This window comes from Schistocerca serialis, chromosome 1 (assembly GCF_023864345.2).
Source record: "Schistocerca serialis cubense isolate TAMUIC-IGC-003099 chromosome 1, iqSchSeri2.2, whole genome shotgun sequence".
In the NCBI taxonomy this organism is placed as follows: Eukaryota; Metazoa; Arthropoda; class Insecta; order Orthoptera; family Acrididae; genus Schistocerca; species Schistocerca serialis.
The window spans coordinates 35,966,514-35,988,308 of record NC_064638.1 but is presented as its reverse complement, the minus strand read 5'-3'; the positions used below and the strand labels follow the sequence as shown (position 1 = coordinate 35,988,308).

The 21,795-nt window shown below is 39.3% G+C and overlaps 1 protein-coding gene and 1 long non-coding RNA gene across 3 annotated transcripts in view; one reads left to right on the top strand and one right to left on the bottom strand.

Annotated features, from left to right (window-relative positions):
• LOC126461210 (uncharacterized) overlaps positions 1-21,795 on the top strand; it is a 168,190-nt gene that overhangs the window by 42,227 nt on the left and 104,168 nt on the right. The window lies entirely within an intron of this gene.
• LOC126461236 (uncharacterized) overlaps positions 18,569-21,795 on the bottom strand; it is a 52,989-nt gene continuing 49,762 nt past the window's right edge. The window contains exon 3 of the long non-coding RNA XR_007585946.1: positions 18,569-18,710. This is a non-coding gene — a long non-coding RNA (uncharacterized LOC126461236). The remainder of the gene's footprint in view (positions 18,711-21,795) is intronic.

The following is a 21,795-nucleotide window of genomic DNA, read 5'->3' as shown; positions in this document are numbered from 1 at the left end:
TCTCGGGGAAGATCAGTTTGGATTCTGTAGAAATGTTGGAAAACGCAATTCAATACTGATCCATACACCTTATCTTAGAAGATAGGTTAAGGAAAGGTAAAGCTACGTTTCTAGCATTTGTAGACTTAGAGAAAGTTTTTGGCAGTGTTGACTGGAATACTCTCTTTCAAATTCTGATGGTGGCAGGAGTAAAATACTGGGAACAAAAGGCTATTTACAATTTGTACAGAAACCAGATGGCATTTATAAGAGTCAAGGGGCACAAAAGGGAAGCAGTGGTTGAGAAGGGAGTGAGATGTTATTCAATCTGTATATTGAACAAGCATTAAGGGAAACGAAAGAAAAATTTGGAGTAGGAATTAAAATTGATGGAGAAGAAATAAAAACCTTGAAGTTTCCCAAAAATATTGTAATTCTGTCAGAGACAGCAAAGGACCTAGAAGAGCAGTTTAAAAGAATGGGCAGCGTCTTGAAAGGAGGGTATAAGATGATGTAATGGCAAAATTGTACAGCCGTAGCGGACAGCGCCAGAGTCACTACGCTGTGCGCTTATCACGCTGAATGCTGACGGGAAATGCAATCTGATTTGCGCGCCATGGTGTGTACACAGCCACCGGCTACGAAGAGCAGTCTGAGACCGGCCAGTTGCGAACATGTATCGCTCTCGACACAGTGATGACGGGTTACCAGACGCGCATAATGCATTGTCGTACTGTCTTTAGTAATAAATGGTAAAGCTAAGTTTTCTGTGTTCCCCATTCTGCACTACTCTGAACTACTGCCCACACATCCCATCCTAACAGCAAATGGATGCAATAACATTTTGCTCAGCCGTCCAAAAGACCATGTTAGAAAAGTGGTGCCAGGTGTGGGATTATTTTCCGAAAACCTACAGTCCTGAAAAGTGCAGCAATGTGTAAACTTAACATTGGAGCATCTTCACGACAACACAGCAAGCAGCAGCAGCCAAGGACATTGTCCGACACATGGGGACATCCAGCGCTGGAATTGAGGTTAGTCTACTCAGATTGGCTTAAACCGAAAGGCAGTGATGGATTTAAAATTTTTCTGTTTTGAGTGACCGGTATAGACTGCATTCAAAATGGTAGATGCAAATGCGAGTAACACGGTCGATCTCCAAACCGTTATAGAAGAACTATGAAGAGAGATTCAACAGTTAAAAGCAGATAAAAGTGAACATAGCCTCCTGGTTGATTTGTCACATGACGGCACTTCTGTTCCAATAAAGAATTTTTCACTGTTGCCATCTGTACCAGTGTTCAGTGGAAAACCTGAGGAAGATGTGAAAGTATTTTTTCGGAAACTCGAAGGTGCTGCTCTGTTGGGCTCATTCAGATAAGCTAGCAGTTGCTAATTTGAGAATCCAAGGAGCCACCCAAGTTTTCATTAGCGCGGAGCCGATTTGGATGAAAACAGAAGTTTACAATGATTTTAAAACGGTAATGGTTCAGAGGTTCAAACGCAAAAATGCAATCAGATTCTACCGTGAGCAACTTAATAGTTTGCGCATGCGGCGTGATGAATCTATCGAGAAATTCACTAATAGAATCTGGAACATAAATGCTCAGACTTACGAGCTTGTAGAGGACAAAAATGAGAACCGGATCTAGCTTTTCGAAGCCGATCAGAGAGCACTTGACACATTCATCCATGAGTTGTATGGGAAAGAAGTGAACAAAGCACTCAGACTCGCACGCTGTAAAACATTTCAAGAAGCAGTAGAGGCAGCTGTTGGTTTTGTCGAAGCATTGAGATGCCCAAATGACATGCGAGAAGAAGAACGTCACGTGTTCAACTCAAATGTGGAATGTTACCGATGCAATAGGCCTGGTCACAAGCGCAACGACTGTAAGGAGAACAGGACCGGCCACAACTGTGGGATACAGGGTCAATTAGCGAGGAACTGTCGCAACAAAAAGAAACCAAATGTGAGCAGCAGACAACTTGGCAGATCTTTAAATGAGTGCGGGGACGTACTTTCCACCACAGCGTCCGCCCCTTGCCCGAGGCAGTGATTCCCGTTAGTGCAGCTGAAAATCAATTTGATAATGACTTCGTGATAGGTGCTGTTTATCACAGAAAAAAATATTAAATTATTCATTGACACGGGAGCACAGACCTCATTGATGTGGTGTTCTATAGACAAAAGGGACAAGCTGAGACCGCCAATGTTTAATGTGTGGGGGCTGAACAGTGGGAAACTACGTAACTATGGAGAAGTTGATGTAGAATTGTGCCTAGGCCAGGACAAATACACAGCAACAGTGCAAGTGGTTTCTAATAATGAAACACGCTATGATGGTGTACTTGGATTTGATTTCTTATCCGCTAACAGGGCAGAGATATTTCTCACAGCGGGAAGGATCAGACTAGGTCGTAATAATTACAACCTGGAAAATCATTCTTCATGTCGCACTCAAAGGAGCCGAAATTCTGATGTCGAGGAACTGATCACCCTGACCGATGCATCAGTTAGAACCCTCTGAGTTGAAGTACAAATTACTCAGCCACAGCAAATTCCTCAGGGGACAGGAAAGACAATCCATGTTGAAGTAAAGTCGCCACTGATCAGAAAAGGAGCTCTGTTGTTGACCGAACGGTCGGAACAATGCATTGTTATGTTGACCGAAGTATAGGCGTAGCTACAACCATGAGGCCGAACGTGGCGCAAGTTTCAATGACAATAACGAATATGAGCAATACAGATGTCGTTTTGCCACGAGAAACGAAGGTTGCTGAAGTGTCGAGCATAAGTAAAGATGATGTAATACCGATTCCAAATGAAGTAGCAGATGTAGCAGTCATGAAAACAGATTCTTGTAGTCATATTGAAACATTGAAACAAGGAGCTGAAAATGAAATCGAATTAAAGAACAGTAACAACCTCAGTTGTAGTACAAGAGAAATTGATCTTAGCTCCTACAAATGTGATAGGACCATTAAGGAGCTCATCTTGTGCTACATTATTTGGTGTTAAAGTAAATGTATCGACGGTCTTGTACACAGGCATTCTTGATGTCCTTCTATATCTTCTCCTCCTATACGGCATGGCTGTGTGCTCAGTGCGGCTGCCTCGAGTAGAATGAGCATGCAGCTGCCTGTACAGCGGAAGTGCCTACTGATAAGACTGGGCGCGGCAGGAAGTAGCGCCCCGACAAACCGCAATGGCGGCGCCGCCCCGATAAACCCGCAATGGCGGCGCCGGAAGTCGAGCAATTCTGCGGATCGCTCTTAGTTAAAACTTAGCGCGATCCGCGTGGCGCCTCGTGCAGCGGCTAAGTCCCGTTCAAGGTCACCCGCCTAGACGGCGACGCACATTATTAGATTCTTCTTTTCTTATTTATTAGATTCTTTTACACATTGATCTTGCCAAAAGCCGAGAAGCGATTCTTCTTGGTGTTTTAGGTCTCTGGGGCACTCTGGGATGCTCTCTAGTGCACTCTGGGATGCTCTCTGGTGCATTCTGGGATGCTCTCTGGCGCACTCTGGGATGCTCTCTGGGGCACTCTGGGATGCTCTCTTGGACACTACATCTACTTTATTGATCAGTTTAAAGATCCTAACCATTCTTATCTATCTCGTGAGATAGAAAACAGATTCTTGTAGTCATATTGAAACATTGAAACAAGGAGCTGAAAATGAAATCGAATTAAAGAACAAAATTTGGAAGAAGATTGAACATTTGTCAGCTGATGATCAGAAGGTTTTATCACCTGTTTTGTTAGAGCATTCAGATCTTTTCAGAGAATGTTCAAATTTACCTGTTACTCACTTAGTGCAGCATTGCATACACACTGGAAATGCAGCACCAATCACGCAGAAGCCTTACCGAATTCCATTCAGTCAAAGAGAATTGGTCGAAGATATGGTCAAGGAACAACTAGAAGCTGGAATTATTAAACCAAGAGATCCTGCTGATCAACCGTGGTCACCATCAGTGGTCCTAGTAAAGAAGAAATCTGTTTTGGGCGAACCACAGTTCCGATTTTCTGTTGACTACCGAGCATTAAATGCCGTCACCACACCAGACATTTACCCATTACCAAACTTGGTAGAAACCCTGGACTATTTGGCAGATGTCGCATATTCTCAGTCTGTGATCTAACTAGCGGATATCACCAATTAACAGTGCATCCAGATGATCAAGCAAAAACTTCATTTGTAACTGCAACAGGAGTGTACAAATACCTCTGCATGCCCTTTGGACTATGTAACGCCCCAGATACCTTCCAATGCCTAATGGATTCTGTTTTACGTGGGCTCACCCCAACACAAGCTCTTGTATCCCTTGACAATGTGATAATTTTTGGTGAAAGCATGAGGCAACACACTGAGAGGCTTCAAGCAGTATTTGAGCATGTCAGAAGTGGGAACTTGTCTTTATCAAGTGACTTCGCACAAAGTGAAGTGACGTACCTTGGACATGTTATAACCAGTGAAGGTGTCCGCCCTGATCCAAAATTAGTCGAAGCTGTCAAAACTTTTCCTGAACCACAAACAGTCAAAGAACTACAATCATTTTTGGGTTTATTGAATTTCTATCATTGCTTCATGACCCATTATGCAGATATCACAAGGCCAATGACACAGTTACTTAAAAAAAGGAGCCACATTCTGTTGGTCAACAGAATGCAAAAATGCAATGGAAAAACTGAAAACTGCTCTAACCACAGCTCCAGTTTTGGCCTATCCAGATTTCAGTAAGCCCTTCATCCTCTCCACAGATGCTTCAAATTTTGCAGTTGGTGCTATTTTGTCCCAAAAATTTGATGGTCAAGAACATCCAGTATCATTTGCTTCCTGGCAGTTAAATAAGGCAGAATGTAACAACACTACCACTGAAAAGGAACTTTGTGCTCTGGTCTTTGGTATCAAACAAAACAGATGTTTCTTAACAGGAAGAGAATTCACTGTAATCACAGACCATGGTGCACTTAAATGGCTGTTGAGCTTAAAGGATCCCAGTTCGAGACTAACAAAATGGGCATTAGAACTGAGTGCTTACCAATTCACAGTTATCCATCGTCCTGGGAAACATCATGTGAATGCTGATGCGATGAGCCGTAAGGTTCATGTCTGTGTCACCATAAGCCATGAGGAGGAACTAAAAGCAGCCCAAGAAGAAGATCCACAATGCAAAATATGGAAAAATGATCAACAGTTCATTGAAATAGATGGATTACTGTACAAAGTTACTAACAAAGGGAATCACCTAGTTATTCCAGAAAGCACAAGAGAGCAAATCCTGACTGAACAACATGATTCCTTACTATCAGGACACTGCGGTAAAAAGGCAATGAATATCAAAGTAGCTGAAAAGTATTGGTGGCCAAGTCGTAAGGCTGGCGTATTTGAGTTTGTTTCACAATATGATTCCTGCAACAGATGGAATAATTCAGGAAGAACTAAGGCACCATTGCAAGAACTGCCAGAGAATAGTGAACCTTTTGAAAGAATTGGGTTAGATGTCGTCTGTCCCCTGCCAAAGATTAAGGATGGAAACAAGTACATATTGACGATATTATGTCATTTCTTCAGATATCTTATGATCAAAGTGAAGTTTGGATCTCCATTAAGCATTATCAGTGACCAAGGGACGAATTTTATGAGTGATTTACTTAAACAAACATGTAAGCTGATGCAAATAACCCAGCTGAGAACCACACCAGCACACCCTGAAAGCAATGGTCGTGTCAAGAGAGTACACAGAACCTCATTAAAATGCTTAGCCTCTATGTAAGCAGCAAACATGATAATTGGGATGTCTGTCTTCCGTATGTTGTAAATGCCTACAACGCTAAAATGCAATCATCAATGGGCCTCAGTCCCTATGAAATTGTATATGGATGGAAGATGCGTTCACCCTTGGACTTTGGCGATCGTCAGCTAGAATCAGCAATGAACACGTAAGGGAGTTAGCTTGCAAACTGAAGGACGCATGGAAGGAAGTGAAACAGCAGAATTATCAGTCCTTCTTTCAAACAGCGGAATTATCAGTCCTTCCTTCAGCAAGCCAAGCAACACAATTGCCAAGCAGTCGCGCCGCAGTTTTGAGTGGGAGAATTTGTCTACCTAAGCAACGTAGTGTTAAAGAAGTCACAGGTCAAAAAGTTTAAGAAGTTTTGGAAGGGACCATACCCTATCTTGGAGGTGGTGTCACCTGTCACTCTAAAGCTCTAACTGCCTTTTCATTCAGTTGTCATCCATGTCAACCATGTAAAGCCCTACCCGGGTAGATTCCCTGTAGCAACGCAGGACGACGACGAGGACTGACCGAGGGGCAGACCAGCTGCTCCAAAATCCAGGAACCGAGCACTGCGGGTTCACAGTCCAGACTTCGAGCCCGAGGCGTCGCCGCCACCAACCCAGCGATCCAGCCCAAGGCACACTTACAACCTCCGTAAGCATGTGTAGTGTGAGTGAATGCAAGGTGTGTTGCGGTTAGCCGAGCGCATATGTGAACGTGCTGTGCAACATAAAATCGCAGCTATTGCTCACGGTGCTCAAGTGTAAATAATATCTGTTCCACAGGTCACCTAAGGCGCATATTTCTTCGTATTGATTGTTTAATTCTAGTGGGTAGAACTTATTAACCATGTTTACTGTAATTCCATTCTTTGTTATGTTAGTGTGTTCCATTAATGCTGTAGACATAGTGTCACAGAATGGATGTGTGTTATTTTAACCACAATCAGACATGGTAGTCTCAACGCACAGTGCTACAATTGTGCTTAAATATAATTTGTCTGAGATTCACCAACAATTTGATTCTGTTAAAAAACAAATTGATTTGATCTGCTCAATTAAGAATAATGATACAGTCTTGGAAACTGGAACCTCGTGGTATAACAACGGGATTACTGCAAAAATGCAAGTAGAATCCACTTTCGCTAGCTATGATTAACTGTTTCTTAAAACTCTTGTCACATAAAAGCTTGATTAGATGCAAACGTGTCTGGTTTGATTTTGGAGGTAGAGTTCTTCGTACTGTATTTGGTACCTTAACTAGCCAAGATCTATTGGACATAAAGGATAAAATACTAGCTCTAAAGCAGCAGTCTAACACAAATTCAGTTAACTTTTCTAAGGAAATAATTGTGTTAATAAATATGCAAAAGACCGTTACTAACCACACATTGTTTATTGAACAAATTGTGAAAGAATTCATTATACATTTTAACTCAATTCATGGTGAAATGAATGCAACTATCCGTGAATTATATGCTATTCTTCAAGCTGTAAATGCACATTTAGATTTAAACACCCTACTGTTAAGAATTACTGACTGTTTATCAAACACTAAATTTGATGCTCTGAATTTAAGAATAGCCTTAGAAAGTAGTTCAAATGATTGCTTGAATAGTGTTTTATTGCATCCAGACCAATTTTTACAAATGTTGATTGAACGTAAGCTAGATGCATCATCTACCATGATTTATCTGTCAATTCCTACAGTTTATATGCTTATTATAGATTAACTACCACATATTCTTTAATGACTGAAGATCAATTAACTGTAATTGTTTCTATACCAATTGCCAGATCCAAGCATAATTTTGAAATGTATAAAATTCATATTTACCCTGTGAAATGGAACCAAGTAAGTATTCACGCAATGTATCAGCTAAAGGATTATTTATTAATCAGTAAAGACAGAAGATATTTTGTATCCCTGAATGAACATGATGTTCGTAAGTGTAAACGTAGTCATATGCTAATTTACCCAGAGATGGCAGTATTCTTAGATACTAGAGTGTACAGCTGTGAGAAAGATTTGTTTATGAACAATCTGCCTCGCAGTGATTGCCCAAGGATTTTAATGCATCTTCATCAACCATTCCTTAAAACATATTCTGAAGGTATAATATGTTCGTTTAACTCAACTCTCGAAATCACATTTACCTGTAAAATGTTTGACACACCTGAACTACCTTTCACATTCAAATTAACTAGTAGTGGATTAATTCTGAATGTTACGCACTGTGATTTATCATGTGATCTGTTTGAAATGCCTTTTGTATTACCAATCACCTTTCATGCAGATGCAAAATTCCCTTTAACAAGGACGTTACCTGTTTATTACAATGAATCATACTTACTGACAATGTGCAAATCATTCCCTGTCCAACTTACCCAAGGATGACAATTTAATTGCGGATATCCATGAAAGTGTAATAAATACTAATAATGAGTTAAATTTCTTAGAAGTATCAACTAAAATTAAGTCTATTGAATCTTCCAATAATGCTAATCCATATTTGATTGTCAGTGTTGTGTTCTTTGTGCTTTTATTGATGCCTCTTGTATGTACAGCTTATGTAATGTATGAAATTGTTGTCCAGAAAACCCGCTCGTCAGTGCCCATCATGACTGTGTCTGCAAACAGAATAAATGTTGAAGTGCCCCCCAACGCCGCGACTGGCGAGACAAACGCATGACGCCCAGGAGGTCGTCTCGAGCAACCTTCGGTAGCTCATTTTCATGAGGGAGGGTAATTGTAACGGCAGAATTGTACAGCCATAGCGGACAGCGCCAGAGTGTCCGTGCTGTGCCCTTATCACGCGGAATGCTGACGGGAAATGCAATCTGAGTTGCGCGCCGTGGCATGTACACAGCCACCGGCTACGAAGAGGGGCCTGAGACCGGCCAGTTGCGAACATGTATCGCTCTTGACACAGTGATGATGGGTTACCAGATGCGCTTAATGCATTGTCGCACCGTCTTTAGTAATAAATGGTAAAACTAAGTTTTCCGTGTTCCACATTCTGCACTACCCGGAACTACCGCCCATGCCCCATCCTAACAGCAAATGGATTCAATAACATTTTACTCGGCCATCCAAATGACCCTGTTAGAATGAACATCTGCAAAAGCAAAACAAGGATAATTGAATGTAGCCGAATAAGTTCCGGTGATACTGAGGGATTTAGATTAGGAAATGAGACTTTTGAAGTAGTAAATGCGTTTTGCTATTGGGAAGCAGAATATCTTATGACTATTGAAGTAGGGCGGATGTAAAATGTAGACTTGCTATGGCAAGGAAAGTGCTTCTGAAGAAGAGAAAGTTGTTAACATCAAGAATAGATTTAAATGTCAGGAAGTCTTTTCTGAAAGTACGTGAGTGAAGTGTAGACATGTATGGATGTGAAACATGGATGATAACTAGTTTAGACAAGAAGAGGATAGAAGCTTTCGAAATGTGGTGCTACAGAAGAATGCTGAAAATTAGATGGATGGATTATGTAACTAATAAGGAGGTACTGAACAGAATTGGGAAGAAGAGAAATTTGAGGCACAAGTTGACTAGAAAAAGGGACCGGCAGGTAGGACATGTTCTGAGGCATCAATGTAGCACCAATTTAGTATTAGAGAGAAGTGTGGAGAGTAAAAATTGTAGAGGGGGACCAAGAGATGAATACACTAAGCAGATTCAGAAGGATGAAGTTTGCAGCAGTTATTCAGAGATGAAGAGGCTTGCACAGGATACAGTAGGCTGGAGAGCTGCATCAATACAGTATACAGACTGAAGACCACAACAACAACAACAACAAATTTCTGTCTAACTATTGTATAATCAATCTGAAACCCTCCAGTGTCTCCAGGTCTCTTTCATGCATACAACCTCCTCTTATGATTGTTAAAACCAACTGATAGGTATGATTAAGTTATGCTGTGTGCCAAATTCCACCAGCGGCTTCTTCTTTCATTTATTTCCCCCAGCTAATATTCACATACTACTTTTCTTTCTCTTCCTTTCCCTACTGTTGTATTCCAGTTCCCTATGAGTATTAAATTTCTGGCTCCCTTAACTATCTGAATAATTTCTTTTATCTGGTTATATACTTCCTCAATCTCTTCTGCATCTGGGAAGCTAGTTGGCATATAAACTTGTACCACTGTGGTGGGTGTGGGCTGCATGTCTATCTTGGCTACAATAATGCATTCACTATGCTATTCATAGTAACTTATCCATGTTCCTATTTTTTTACTCATTATTAAACTTACTCCTATATTACCACTATTTGATTTTGTATTCATAACCCTGTATTCACCTGATCAGAAGTTCTGTTCCTGATGCCTCCAAACTTCACTAATTCCCACCATATCTAACTATAACCTATCCATTTCCCTTTTTAAATTTTCTAACCTCCTTCATGATTAAGGGATCTGACATTCCACAGTCTGATCCATTGAACACCAGTTCTGTTTCTCCTGATAACAATATCCTCCTGATTAGTCCCTACCTAGAGATCTGAATGGGGGACTACTTTACTTCCAGAATATTTTACCCAAGAGGATTTAACCATATAGTAGAGCTGCATGCCCCCAGGGAAAATTATGGCTGTAGGTTCCCCTTGCTATCAACCGTACGTAGTACCAACACAGCAAGGCCGTTTTGGTTGATGTTACAAGGCCAGACCAGTCAATCATTCAGGCTGTTGCCCCTGCAACTACTGAAAAGGCTGGTGCCCCTCTTCAGGAACCACATATTTGTCGGGCCTCTCCACAGATACCCCTCCCTTGTGGTCGCACCTACTGTACGGCTATCTGTGTTGTCTGTATTGCTGAGGCAAGTAAGCCTCCCCACCAACAGCAAGCAAGGTCCGTGGTTCACAGGTGGTGGGGGGGAATGTAGATGGCTTTTAACCAGCTTGAAAATAATAGGTAATTTTCTGATGAAACAAGGAAGAAAATTAATCAGAATGAAATGCCTATCCAAAAAATAAATCATATTAAACTGATTGCAATTCGTATTGTGAGAATAAATTACAGTGGTGAGACCTGTAGTACAAAGAGACATCAATAGATTGTGCAATGAGTGAAACTCAAGAATTAGAATGAATTTTTATTCTGATATTTTATTTATTTATTGGTTGCCATTGTTACATATTACACGAACCCTAGATGATATTGCAGTCCATGTTTCACAGTGACTTTTATTATTAAAATCCATTGTGCATTAAAAAAACAAGATACACCATGATAATAGTTACAGTGTCCTGCACTATCCTAATAAGAAAGTGCTAGTGCTATGGAGTGGGAAGAATGCCCTATTCATTGTGCAATCATACATAAGCAATAGGAAACAGTTAGTGTTTTGAATGACCAAAAAGAAGCACTGCAGGGCTCCATTTTGCCCTTTCTGTTCATCATATACATAAATGATCTACCTCCCAGAGTGTCCTGTAAGGCTATACTATACACAGATGACACCACATTAACCACTTAGAATACAAAGACGAATGAGTTACTATACACAGATGACACCACATTAACCACTTAGAATACAAAGACGAATGAGTTACTATACACAGATGACACCACATTAACCACTTAGAATACAAAGACGAATGAGTTACAGCTGAATGTAGCAACAACAATAGATAGGTGTACCTCCTAGTTTCAGGCTAATGCATTACACAAAAATAGTAGCGAAACAGAAAACATTGGACTTAATCTTAATGCTCCCAAAAACAAAAATAAATCAGTGAAACCTCTTGGATTCCATATTGATACGTCTAAGCTAGGACATACCTATGGATAAACTACTCTCCAGACCCACACATGTGTTTTGTCTGCTGCATAAGCTGAGCGGCCATATAAGTGAAACTCTGCTATTGTGTGCATACTTTGGTTTTTTCAATACTGATCCCATGTATAGAATTTTGCTACGGGGAAACTCATATGGATCTTACAATGAGACTCAACTTAACTGGTAAAAAAGAGCCATCAAATGAATTGTAGACATTACTTCAAGGAATTGAATATTATGAAAATACTGTTTATATGTTAAGAGTTGTGTAGTATACACCAAAGAAAAGCTGAATAATTTTCACCTCAGGATGTCAATACACCATCACAATACTAGACACAGATATGCAATTGACAAGTGATGTGCCAGACTAACAAAAGTGCACAACAGCTATAAATATCTTTGTCTCACATATTTTAAGAAAGTACCTACATTTTCCACTAGTGTTCTTTAATAAATTAAAAAGTGTAACAACAAAGTGGGTGTAAAGTAAATCCTTTATACAGTGTTGGAATTTGAAAAATGTATTATAGATGACTTGGATATTTGATATGTCAGTATACAAAATTATAAATTGATGAATTTTATGAAATTACCAATGTGGTACGTTGACTCACTATGCCTTGCTTTATCAGGCAATATACAGAAAAAGTTTATGCTCATTATAATTATTTACAGATGATATAGATATAAATATATTAACACAATTTGCTGATGTATTGTGGTATACTGTATTAGAGTTACAAACAGTGATCAGTTTGCATAACAGTGTACTTTCCTAAAGTAGAAACTTACACAAAAGCCTCCTCGTAACATAATTAGGTACTTAAGGATCCTTGTAAAATGAGGCTCAAGAGCATTGTCCAACTCCACTCATCCCGTGTGACAACATGAGTTTATATGCAAGGACAATGAGAAAGACAGGGTCTGGCATATACATCACAGCACATGACACTGCAGGTCTTACAAGTGTCTGTAGCCGTCTCTGGAGGGGAGCCATCAACTTTTTCAGACTGTTTAATAATTCTTAACTGCATGTTTAAATGCATGCAAGCTCTCAACAGCACACATCAAAGATAAGACCTTTTGTGGATATTTTTTCAATGACATATTAATTTCCCACGGGTCTGGTATGGAGTCAAGCATTTGCAAAGCAGTCGGAGCTGCTGAAAGTGTGGCTCAGTAGGTGTGCCTCAATGGATTCAATGAATCCCCATTTGACTGCTGTTGGCATCTGTCAGAAAGGTGCATTTCCATTGCCAACTGTGAGATGCCAGTGAGGGTGGTATTGATCCTCCCCCTGACTGTTAAATATGGAGTGCCACAAGGATCAGTAATGGGTCCTGTTCTGTTCTTACTCTATGTAAATGACCTAAACATAAGCAATGACAGCAGTAAAACATTTCAATTTGCTGATTATACGAGTGTTCTAATTACGGGAAACTCAGAAGGCACTCTTGTAGAAAACATAAAAGAAGCCACCGACAGGCTAACATGTTACTTTGATGACAATGACTTAATAATAAACACTGAAAAAACTGTAGCTATTGATTTACACACAGCACAAACAAAAAATCTGATAGCACCCAATCTAGAGCTATATGTACAGACAATTGCCAAAACAGCCTGCACCAGATTTCTTGGACTTCATCTACAAGACAACTTGAAATGGAAAGCACATATTGAGCAAATGAACAAAAAATTAAGTACTTCTTGTTTTGTGCTGCGTACATTAAAAAATTATACCAGCTACAACACCCTTCAGTGTGTATATTATGCAGTTGTACACTCTCACCTCCGGTATGGGATTATGTTCTGGGGAAATTCTGGAGATGCCATCAAAACATTCAAAATTAAAAAAAAAAAAAAGAAATTATAAGAATAATGGAAGGGTTAGATAATCACAAATCATGTAGACCATTGTTTCAAAAAAGGATGATCCTGCCACTTCCTTGCATATATATACTTGAAAATATAATGTATTTTAAGCAAAACTTGGGTACAAAAAGACCACTCATCACTCAAAATCACACAATACACAGCTATGATACAAGACAAAAATTGAATGTACATGTTCAAAGCGTCAACACAAAGCTATTTCAAAACAGCCTTATCCATCCTAGTATAAAATTATACAATGCCTTATCAGATACCATTAAACACATACAAAACATTGGCCACTTCAAATCTAAACTGAAGTCGTACTTGGTTGATCACTGCTTTTAAACAGTAAATGAATACCTAGAAAACAAAATTTTTGTGTGTTTACCCAATGTAGTCTCATTCAGAAGAACATTTGTATTTATCTCTCTGTATATAGTGCAACAACATTTATTTAAGTATTCATCATTAATTGATATATTAATGTGTGTTATTATGTACAAAGGTATATTATATGTAAAACTGTTAATATTAACAAAAAAATCCAAATATCTCTTGCACATTGTGCAGCTGTAGATGAAAATGGATCAATAAATAAATAAATAAATCACGAAGTGATTCATCACTTCAAGCAGTAACACCGTTTGTTGTCACTGAAAATGAATAAACGAAGTTGGATCAGCTGCAGGCAGCACAGCATGTGATTGCAGCATTGTGAACCAAGCCATGCATGAAGACATGAAAAGCAATTCAAAATAGCACAGAAAAGAGTGCAAAAGCGGCAACCCTGAAACCTAGAACATAAATAGCACAAGCAAAGCAAACACAGGGGACACAAAGTCAAGCCTACAACAGAAAAAAGCAACCAAAAAGTAAAGTAAGAAGTAAATGAGACTTGAAGACTGCCACACATGGAAACGATAACGTCTCATTGCCAGGTTTATTGTGTACTACTTCATTCACAATGGTAAGGAGATGTGAGCTGTCGTCATAGGAAGCTGGGCAGCAGCAGAAATGATTAGTGAACAAGTAAATACACTAAACAGAAGTTTTACTTAACTTGTAACTTTCACAAAGTGCTGCGAAAAAACCTTGCGAAAAACGAAATAGCAATAAAGTCTAGGTGTTACAAGAAGCAAACTAAAGAGCATCGTGCACTGTCAGGCACCCAATAATAAGGCATGAGCAAACGGTCGCAGGCTGACTGAGACTGGGCTGTGTAGCTGACACCGGCCATCCAATGTCATGACAGCAGAGGACGCTCATAGTCAGGGCCACTGAAGGTGTGGCAAGCAGATGCGTATTATTAGATCTGCTGCGTCATTGTGTGATCGCTATCGAGGTCTGTCGGGAATGTGCATTTGAGTTGCCAACTGTGAGACGCCGGTGAGAGTGCTATTGATCTATGAATCAAGGTTTATAATTCTGATTCTTACAAATATTTTTAGAACGTGATGATGTGGAGGTGTGGCTTGTTTGAAACGAATCGTTTTTTAGGCTCATGTTGTCATCAGCGGCAGCTGACTCTTGTGGCGGATATTTGTGTCCGTTGTGAGGTTTATGGTACTGTATGGTTCAGCTGAATTGGATTTAATCTTTGGTAATTGTGGATTATTTATTTGTTTGAGCTGTTAATTTTCGTTTGCAGTTTGTTGTTTTTTTTTATATTGAATGTTTGTGTCTGTGTCTGCTGTGGTGTTGTGTTTGCATATTTGTTGTATGCAGTATGGTTTTTTAGGTGTAGTATTTTTTGTGGCCAGCCGTAATTAATTTGGAGATTTCTACGGTTCATAAGTTCGTTTCTATGAGCTTTTTCATTTATTGTGATACCGTAGTTTGTTTATCAAAAGGAAATCTCTTTGAAATGAGGGTTTTGGAATTTGTATTTGGTTACTTTCACTTTTTTTGGGGGGGGTGGGGGGGGGAGGTATTTATCAATTTCTGCGGTTCAGCCAGATAGGTCTAGTTAAATGTGTGATACTGGTCTTTATGGTTGTTTTAACGTCCCTGCCCATTAATTGGGATTTAGTTATTTTACTGCCAATTAATATGGAAGGCAAATTCGGGTTGTGACCTACTTTTATATTAAAATCAAAAGCCATCGTGGCGGCAACATTAAAAGAAACTGAGGCGTCTTTCATTAAATGACTGACTTAATTCTGAACCTTTATGTAAGTTAATGCAATTTCTTCTGAAAGTAGCAACGGCCCACAGTTTCAGCTTCGAGAACAAATCTTTTGGAAAAATTTGTTACTGACCGCGAATTTAAATATGTTTCCTTGCGGAAATTAATATTAAACTGATTATCGATCTTCGTAATATTAAAATGACTGCAGGTTCTATCGTGTTTCACAAACAAAAGGTACGGAGTAAGAAATGGTGCACACAAGCTATAATACAGAAATGCTTCCATATTTAAGAAAACACACAAAATTATGAATCTACGAAGGAGGGACAGGTTTGTAAATGAAATATGATTAGACTTTAACAGTATAGTTTAAATAAATAGAGCCGGCCGGAGTGGCCGAACGGTTCTGGGCGCTACAGTCTGGAACTGCTACAGTCGCAGGTTCAAATCCTGTCTCGGGCATGGATGTGTGTGATGTCTTTAGGTTAGTTAGGTTTAAGTAGTTCTAAGTTCTAGGGGACTTATGACCACAGCAGTTGAGTCCCATAGTGCTCAGAGCCATTTGAACCATAAATAAATAGAAGTCAACCTACACGATTCCACACAGCAAATGTTTTATGCCCAATATTTAAAACAAAATATCCTCTACATGAAACGCTCGATATTCTAATGCACGTACTTGGTGTTCCGATCTCTAATAAGAGTTACAGTTGCAAATAATTAAGTAACAGTTCAAGAAATATGTCCTACGACCATTTCATCGAATCCACAGAATTAATGCATAACCTGAATCAAATTATTGATACATTATCCAGTGGTGTCTGGCATAATTATTGTACTTTGGTTAAATTTCGTGTAAAAGTTGGGTCATAATATTGTGTGTGGCGGGGATACTGGCATCGCTCTCTTCGTTTGAGCTCAGGTCAAACGAAATATTCGATTCAGTTGTGTGTTTCTTGCATTTCTTTGTTCCGTTTATTCCGGAGGAATACGTGTGTGCCAGTTTTTGATTATGTGGTTCTTTTGTGGGGATGGTTTGACATCACAACCTTCGTTTGTGCTATGTTAGTCCAGTATATGTTGCATTCCAATTATGTGGCTTTTATATACTTTCTTTCAGTTCAGTGTGGAGGAATTTTTCTTGTTATTTTTCCATTAAATCGTTCTTTTTTTGTGACTGTGTCTGGTACTATTGTCTCCCTTTTAGCTCTCGTACAGGTCGAGCGTAAGCTGCAATTCCACATATTGGCTTTAACTCGTGGTGTAAGTGTGTTGCATTGTGTAAAGTCGTGCATGCTCAGTGTATTTGAAGTCTACATTTTGAAGTAAGCAGGGATGTACTTTTGTGGTGCATATTTATGCTCTTCAGTTGACGGTTTTCAATTTTGTGCTTTGTTACTTTCACTTGGGGGAGTATGTTTTTTGTATCACTGCATGTGTTTCAGTTATACTTCTCGTTGTTCGGTTTTGCAGTATCATTGTCTTCATTTCGGCTATACAGGTCAAGCGAAAAATTCGATTCCAATTGTGTGATTCTTATATTTTTATGTTCCGTTTATTCTAGACAAATTCGCGTAATTTCTCGATTATATTTTTGTTTTGGAGAGGTGGTGTTTAGGGGGGTCTGGTATCGCTGTCTTTCGATTCAAATTTTGTATTTCCTATATATTTTCGTTCCGTTTACTCTAGACGAATTCACGTATCCCACTTAAGTTTGTCCCTGCCCAATACCCACCCATTACCGTTACTGCCCCTTTAATTTCATTTGATTTGTTGATTGAAATACTTTGCTTTTCAATTTTGTTTATCAATATAATGGTCTCTGTTGTCGTCACCATCTTAAAAATGTAGTGAGCCCGTTACTAAATGTTTTCTGTGTTTGTCTTCATGGAGGCAAAAAAGAAGGGAGTCGTCATTACGTCACAAACTTGAAGCCGACGTCCGCCCTCTTTTGTAGCTCAGAACCGTTAGGTTCACCGCACTTAATACTTTCATTGGTCACCGCTATGGTGATACTTCCCTGTGACGTCATTCTGACGTGCTCAGTTTCGACCGTCGAGGCCATCTATTGACTTTCGTGGTCGTATCTCAAATAACATCTGGTGCTCTGATTGTGTGGAGAGATACCATAGTTGTTTCATCAAAAATGTCAGCTTGCTTCTTTTACTGGTGTACTTATCGATCCGATCGTAACCTAAAGTTTAAAGGAATCACATTTCATTCGTAAATGGAGCCGTTCAAGCAATATTTTCTTTTGTGTACATGAATTATGCTAGCTCGGTTTACTTTTTTATTTCTGTCGCTTGACGTTAGATTTTTTATCAACCTCCAGGCAGTTCTGTTTCGTTGACGTTTCAATAATCGTCCACTTTGTTCACATGCACGAGATACGATAGCAAGCCTTGCTTTTTTCCTCATTGCACACGTTTACTGGCTAACATACAATGGGTAGATAAGGTTTTTGCGGAAGTAAACATTAAAACAGTGGTGCATACAAGCTGAAATCTGAATATGGTACGAACAAGAAAAATTACCAGTAAGTAATTGGTTTCGCAGTTTGGCTTCATTTGCTATCGATACAAATACAGCGAGGAGTGGAATAAAATGGATTACGAAAGCATCCTTTTTGTGGTGTCACCGCCAGACACAACACTTGCTAGGCGGTAGCCTTTAAATCGTCCGCGGTCCATTAGTATACGTCGGACCCGCGTGTCGCCACTGTCAGTGATAGCAGACCGAGCGCCACTACACGGCAGGTCTAGAGAGACGTACTGGCACTCGCCCCGGTTGTACAGCCGACTTTGCTAGCGAAGCTACACTGACCGATACGCTCTCATTTGCCGAGACGATAGTTAGCATAGCCTTCAGCTACGTCATTTGCTACGACCTAGCAAGGCGCCATAGCAGTTGATAATTTATATTATGAAGCATATACCGTAACGAGAGATGTTCTTCAATTGTGGATTAAAGTTAAGTATTACATCATCTACGTACTTTATTTGCAATTCTCAAGATATTGTCCTGTTCCAGACCTCACGCCAGTCAGCGCGTAATTAAACGCGTGCATTTCGGCCTCCTCTAGAAAAACAGTGTTGGCTCTTCTGCCAACACTACACTTTTCACATCAGTCTTTCTCTTCTTGGTTATCTGAAAAATATCAACGAAAAAAAGCCATATTAACAAGGCCAACTGTGTTGTATTACTAGAACAAATAACGCTTTCAAGAACAGTAAAATGTTCGAAATTGTCTTCCTGAAACTATGGTATTAACGCATGCACTGCAATTTTTAGTATTTAAAACAGCTGTTACGTACAGGCGACAGAAATAATGAACAATAATCAATCGTAAACAGTCGTCTGCTAATGCCAGTGGAATCACTTTACTCTGTTGTCTAAAATAGCTGTACTGTAACTATTAGTTACGAATGTGCGTATAAATTTTATATGACGACACCGATTGCATGTAAACATGTTTAAAGGTGAATAAATATTCTATTCTGTTCAATAGAAGTCGCAAGACCGCGGGACGATCGAAAGATCGAGCAGAAACAGAGATTTCCCGAACAGTGACGTACCCTGTTCTAACCGTTCGAGCTATGCTCAAACAGAGGTCTAGTTGTGAAAATAAACGTGTATTTAATTAGTAAACCGAAACGGTTATCATACAAGAACGTATACTACTTATAAGAATGAAAATGAACCAAGCCTTTCAAGACCACTCCTCACGTTTGTGGGGACCACAATAAACAGTACGACTTAAATAAAAAGACTGTTTAAATCGACTAAATATCATGATTTCATTCGAAACAGAACAGACAATATTTTACTTCTCACACACAGCAAAGATTAAAAATAAGATTTCTCTCGTAACCATAGATCTTATGCTCATTTTTTATTTATTTAATATGCTCGCAAGCAAGCTATTATACCTGCTTGCTCGCAACCGATCGTAATCGACTAAAATATAACAACTGTTGTAAGGAATTGTAAAGACTGCAAATTAAAATGCTCACCAAAAAGTCCCCGTAATTGTTCAAAGTCAACGGTTAGTATCGCAAATTACTCTTGAGCATGAATTTCTTTTATCAGAGGAAGACGTAAGTAATCATCCATCAACTCGACAAAATATCCACAAAACAGCGTATTATTTAGTGAAATGTAGTTGAAACTGGTACCCAAACACCTTTAAAAAAAGTGCACAGGGTGGTCGCAAACAGTCTGAAAAGCTTGAAAGGGTGTTGCGAGGTAGGTTGTGCTGAGAAATAAATTGTTAAGAAAAAAAATCGTAAAGTTGCGCTTTTTCCGAGTTCATTAGCACTGTAAATAGTCAATGAAGTCGCTGTACGCGCACATTCAAGCGAGCCGCCAGAGACGGTGTCGCCCAACTTGTTCAACGTTTGGTTACCTAAAACCGAACAAGACAGCGATACAAAAATTGGGTATCGGCTAACTTAAGTGCTGATTAACTTGGAAACTGCGCAACGAATCGAGTTTTTTTCTGCACAATTATTTCGCAGCACAACCTACCCCGCAACAGCTTTACAAGGGTTTCAGACCGTTTCACTTGTAGATGTTCACGAAAGCAACAGCTGCCGATAACAGGTAAGACTGGGAAGCCGATTTCGCTGCTTTCTTTCTCTACTGAAATTTGAGGTACGTATATTCGGATATTGCCGATAGATTCTATAAATTTCTGCTGTTAGACATTAATGACTATGGCGCTATGTAAGTATCGGTGCAATATTTTCGCATTATTATTGATTCCGCAAAATTTTCTTTCATTATTCTGCAGTATAAGACTTCATGTATGTATGTCACTTTTACAGAGCGACGTTAAAAAGAAGTTAAATGTTTGTCGAGATCTTTTGTAATATTCCATCAGTGTGCTCTATATTGTAGTTATGTATGATCTTTGTCATTTTTTATACTGAAATAGAATTTCGCGCTGAGAATTTTGCACACCTCTTTCACAGAAAGAAGGAAAGTTGTTATTTCCACTAGACTAATTTCTCATGGCTGACATCGAGGAATATGAGAAAGATGAACCTGAAACCATCGAGGTACGGTATAGCAGACAAAATATTTGATAGCCCCTCAGGTGATGTAATTTGTGTGTTACTCAGCACTTACTGCGAACTTTTAATTTCTTCATCATGTCAATGTAGTGATGTACGTGCGTATCGAAAAATTGTTTTATCGAACGGGTAATTACAGTACTTTGATTGCCTTCATCTTTAACGGCAGATTGCCCCCATCTTTAACGGCATAATCGGTTTCGGGTCGTATGATTGCCTTCATCTTTAACGGCATAATCGGTTTCGGGTCGTATACGGTACGTTCATCACCACTTTATCAAATCCATACTCTATTATGGCTGAACTGCATGTTTTGATACCGATAGAAGGTTAGACAATAAAGGCAGCCATTTGAAAACTAGTTTTCCATACTTTCAAACTTGGTGAGAAGTTATTCGGTGCTTCTGTTAAGAAGTATTGAAAAGAGATCTCCTAGATATGACTGCGTTTAGAATTGAGTTGAAACAAAGATACGAAAAATCGAGAACTAATAGTGATTGTAACACGTGTATCGAACGTCGTTCACAGTATAACACTGATCTGATAACCGCAAAATAATATTAGAGCACACGTTTAAGAAAGGCCAACTGAATATGTTTGAACAAGACTGTACACATTATAGGGGCTAATAAGTAGGATACGTACGATTTAAGGTATTTGGAATGGCAGGCGTGTCTGAGTCCTTCAAACAATACTAGGGCTTGCAGCAAATTGTCATCGTTACTCCAAAATCTAGATATCCGATTCACCATAATCATTGTTGTCCTGGGACCTAACCAAAACAACGAACACAAAAACTCAATCTGAAACTCTGTATGCAGCCTCCTGGCACAAATAAATTGTAACCACTGTTCAGTATGGTCTCTTGCATTCTGTAGAACAGATTCGTCCAATGTGGGAAACAAAAAGCTCATATAAACAGCCCGCTCTTGTATCCTCAATATGTACTAAACAGCAAAGATATTGTAACGTCAGTAGAAAATGTTTACCGCTATCGGCATATAAAAGCGGCACAATTGCATGTATGAACCATGAAGGAGCAATTTAAGAAAGTGATTGTTACATATGCAGTACATACTTATTTACTTCGAAGTGCGCAAAGCATTAAATTGCAATTTATAGTAAAAAGAATGCTATTACCTAAATCGCAATGGAGA